This window comes from Sinocyclocheilus rhinocerous, unplaced genomic scaffold (genome assembly GCF_001515625.1).
Source record: "Sinocyclocheilus rhinocerous isolate Xijiao unplaced genomic scaffold, SAMN03320098_v1.1 scaffold655, whole genome shotgun sequence".
In the NCBI taxonomy this organism is placed as follows: domain Eukaryota; kingdom Metazoa; phylum Chordata; class Actinopteri; order Cypriniformes; family Cyprinidae; genus Sinocyclocheilus; species Sinocyclocheilus rhinocerous.
Window position 1 is genome coordinate 17,879 of NW_015646377.1, and position 4,939 is coordinate 22,817.

A 4,939-nucleotide genomic window follows, 5' to 3' on the forward strand; every position below is an offset into this window, starting at 1 on the left:
GCAGCATAATTTGAAATCACGAGTTTAAATTTTGTCGATCGCACATCTCCAGTGAGGCTGAACTCTCCTCCTGTCCGCATTCAATTCACACAGACCGACCGTCACACAGAGCACACGAGATCATGCAGGATACACATGCACACTTCACAAGATCTCAACTAGATTCGACTAAGTTTGCAAGGTTTGTAAAATTAAATGTCCATTAATAGACAATATCGGCCTTGGCGAGATATCGGTCGACCACTAGTGGAGATCATCATGATTTTGAGGGTCTCAGTTACTCACCTGTTAAAATTTTCAGATTCATTTCAGTGTATGGATTTTTATCCCAAGAGATATCAACTCCACACTGGTGTGTCCCAGAATCCTCTTCACTCAGATCTCTGATTGTCACAGTGAAAACTGCTGCACTTGTGTCGTCAAACAGAGAGAATCTTCCAGAATCAACCCTTTTATTTTTATTTGTATTCTTGATGAGTTCAGAGCATGTTACTGGCTGTCCTTTACAAAAAAAACAAACAAAAAAAAAACATTTTATTTGCTGTATATCCATCATAATATCTGCATGTGATGCTGACTCCTCCTCCTGAATATCCTGTCACACTGATGGAGTTCACCACACCTACAACAAACCAGCAAATCTTACAATAGGTTTGTATTTGTATTCACATTCATATTGATAATGAACCACAGTAATTACAGTCAGTGTTGAGTGTGCTGATGTGGAGATTAGTGGTCGACCGATATTGTTTTTTTGACAGCCGATGCCGATATCTTGGAAACTGATATATTTACATGAGACTTGCTTTTAAAGTTTTTCAAATCCATTTCAACAACATGAGCTGAAGTGAAAGTCTCTGTGCTGTTTTTAGTGATTTACTGTGAGTTCAGAGTCTTACCAGAAATCATCAGCAGAGTGAAAGTCCAGATGATCTTCATTCTTCTCTCTTATTCAGTGATCTTCTCTGTTGTTAGTAGATTCAGTTCTTTTTTTTTTTTAATAAAGCCAAGGTAACAGTTGTAGCGTCTGGACCAATCAGACACACCATTTTTCATTTGATTTAACAAATCAATTATTCATTAGATTAACCTGAGTGTTTCTTTACATGTTTAACATGAACTGATGAATAGTGTTGCCAAACCCCTCCCTCAGAAAATCTCTAGAACCACCCTCAAAAGTCTCAATTTTTCACAAAAAGTCACCAAATATGAAAACAAAGTAAATACAGGTAAATTTGGTAAAGGTAAAGGAAAGTACCTGCTCAAATACAACAGATAAGAGCTATTATGATTCTCCAAAAACAAAAACTTTATTTATACAAACTTATTTCAGTCAACACACTCTATTACTACAAAGTATGAGCAAAATACTGCATCCCAGCACACATGACACGATGATGCACTGTGTCTCTCTCTCAGTATCTGGTTGACATGACAGTGCATGAATTGTTGTATAACTTTTGTGTCCGTGGTTAAAACAAGATGTTCATGCACTGAGTAGTTGGTGCCCTGATGCAATCAGAAGATCACTGAGAAGATCAAAGGTCTGGACTCTCAGGTGGTTTTGCCTGGGCATGAGCGTGGGTTTCACAGTACAGTTCATCATCTATGAAGTAGTATCCTTTCTGCCTTAGGTTTTTCTCACATTCTGTACACACAAAACTTATCCTGAACCTTCACAACCATCCCACTGAGAAAACACACAGAGCCAAAAGAAAGAAAGAGAAACAGGGAGATAGAAATGTTAACCTGTTAAAAAAGTTGTGCTGCTTATATATATAATATAATTTTTCTTAAAATTCTTTGATTTTTGTATATAAAAAAATATATATAAAAAATCCCCCTCATAGCATATCTATATATAGTATAAAGCAGGGCTGTCAAACTCAATTCCTGGAGGGCCACAGCCCTGTTTAGATGCAACCCTAATTAAACCATCTGATCCAGCTAATCAAGTCATTAAGGCTTATTTGAAAACTACATGGTATAAGCCGAACTCTGAAGGGCTGCGGCCCTCCAGGAACTGAGTTTGACATCCCTGGTATAAAGTAAATGTGTGTTTACCTCATCTAAAACAGGCAAAGAACATCTTCATTGGGATCATCCTTCTCCTCATATGATGCCATTGTCCCAACCTTCTCGATTACATCACGTGGAAGTCTGTAATCCCAACAAGATTTGCCGCAAGCCAAAAGTCCATATCTTATGTGAAGGATGGAGCTCACAGTTCCGAGAGATAGACGATTCCAGAGTTTGTTTTTCACAATGTTTAACTGACTGAAGACTCTCTCCACGTCTGCATTACTGTATGGGAGTGCCAGCATTGTCAGAGCTAGGTTACACAGCTCTTTAAAAGGACTGTCACCTGCTGCGTCTCTGTACATGTGCACTTCAGTCCACAGTTTCTCTGTATTGTCCACATTTTGCCAGTGTACATAGGGAAGGTTTTGCCATTGTCTCTCAGTTTTCCCAATTTCTTCTGCAGAGGTCACAAATGCTTCAGCCAGCTCAACAATTGAAGGTTTTGAGGGAGTCGGAGCATGACGAGCTGATAGTGTGTTGACTTTCTTTAATATCGCAAAATTCTCCGGTAAGCGGTGTTTTATTTCTTCAAGAAGGAGAACGGTCAATTTTGTGCAGCGCTCTCTGATTGCAGTTTCTGCTGCTTCTGGCACCGTCTCTTCTCTCATGGCTCTTTCAACCTCGTATCCAAGTCGTGGATGAAAATCCAGATATGGTGTAATGTGCTCTGTTAAAAAGTCCACATTTGTGTCGGGAGATGTCACACTTCGGCCAAGTGAACTAACAAGACGTTCAAGTCCATCGTTCAGCAGAGTCGGGTCAGCTGTTTTAGTCTGAAAAGTTTTGTTCACCGCTTGTACTTCTGATAGCGTATTCCTGACGTATAGCATAAATGGCCTGCTCTGGGGGTCCCAGTAGAGACGGTAGAGTTCCTCTGCCATAAAACAGCATTCCGTTTCCCGTACTACTCCAAAGAGCGTTTTTAATTCCAGCCACTGTTCTAGTATTCTCCGCACAGCAGGTTCCACGGATATCCATCTTGTTGCACATGCCTTTACTATTTTGAGTGGCTCTTCACCGTCATTAATTGCAGCATACACAGCTTTGTATGTCATTTGCTTTGAGGCACTGTGAGCAAACCAATTATATGTCTCTCTGACTAAGAAATCCAGAAACTTCGGCAATGTCTTCTCGTAAGCGCGAGAAACAGCTAGAACTAGACTGTGACAAACGCAACGCACTAACACCAGTTGAGGAATTTCTTGCTTCAATTTTGCATACACGCCATTATTTATTCTGGGCATTACTGATGCATTATCAGTTCCTAGTCCTGACATCTTCTTTATATCTAGGCCCAGAGAGGACAGGCAAGACTTAAGACAACGAGTTAATGATTCCATCTGCTGTGAAGTTTTCTAGCTCCACTGCTGCCAAGTAACGGCTGATAACACAGTTTTGAGACAGACTGGAGTAGCGGATCACAATGCCCAGAATTTTTGATACAGAAATGTCATTTGATTCGTCTATTAAAAGACTGAAGGGTCCCTCGCCAATGTCTGCCACAAATTCACTGACAAAGTGGGGGGCAATCACATTTTTTATTATGGCAGTGCATTTGGTCCTGTGTAATTTGACGGTGGCAGCATCTTTAAAATGTGCTTTGCATAAATCTGATAAGTGGTCAACACTGCTGATTGATCCTTGTTCAGCAACGTAAAGTGCTAAAGAAACTTCTGTTTCCGCAACAGAGAGATTTCTAGGTAATGCAAATGGCGTGTGGGCTTTGCACACGCCATGTGCTTGGAGGTCAGTGAATGTTTAATGAGATCTGAATTCTTAGCATTTTGTATGACTTTGCAGTATTTGCAAAAAGCTTTTGATGCATTTACCATAATAGGCTGAAGCCAGTCTTTAAATGCAGGTTCTTGCAGCCAGCAATTTCTAGAGTGCTGCTCATATTTTTTCTCCGCCATCTTGATTGATGCTTATAATGAAATTGTGGTGTGCGTCATGGCAGGCGTGGCGTACTGGTGTGTTCACTGCGCAGACTCATTGGCATGATTGAGAGCAAACGTGAGAGGTCACGGGCCTACGGCAGGGTGTGGCCAAGTAAAAAATAAAAATTCTCCAAAAAAATCGCTAGTTTTATTTAAATATAGCTAAAAAAGCTCCTTTTTCCAAAAAAAAAAAAAAAAAGTTGCAGCTACAATGAGAAAGTAGCTAAATTTGGCGACAAAATCCCCAAATTGGCAACACTGCTGCTGAATGTCACAGAGAGACGCCCACTTCCTCTGAGAGAGAGAGAGAGAGCGCGAGAGAGAGAGATTAATAAAAAGGGAAGTGAAACTATTATTTCACACATGCCGCATATAAACATGCAGGACTCACAAACAGAGCAAACACATGCAGATAAAAAAAGTTTATAAAAAAGCATTTACCGAAATTTTAACAGAATTATTCTATCATTTCAAAGACTTATTTTCCCAGAATTGTAATATTTATAGTTTTTAACTTTTAAAAGTTTAATAAATTGTTTCTTAAATGTGTATCGCATTCATTAGAGACAGTGACATCAGGTGGACAGACATGCACACAGCAGCAGCTCTCATTAAACTGAGGCGTCATTCATCTGTAGCTGTGTGCTGATCATATACAATCATTTATTATAATTTTTAATTTCAGAGATTAATGTGATTACTAATAACTTTCTACAGGTACTATATATATATATATATAGAGAGAGAGAGAGAGAGAGAGAAAGAGAGAGAGAGAGAGACTAAATTAATCGTGGATAGCTCGCGGGAGAGCTCGTGGGTGATTCCCATTTATCATGAAGCAGAGGTTCAAACTCCAGTCCAAACACCACTGGCCACGAGCTTTGGGCTCTGCTCTCACGGAGAATATTTATTTATATAGC

At 39.7% G+C, this 4,939-nt stretch overlaps 1 protein-coding gene across 1 annotated transcript in view; it reads right to left on the reverse strand.

The window, feature by feature from the left end:
* The window catches only part of LOC107707698 (CMRF35-like molecule 3), a 13,848-nt gene that overhangs the window by 784 nt on the left and 8,125 nt on the right, over positions 1–4,939 (reverse strand). The gene's annotated exons all lie outside the window — the stretch shown is intronic.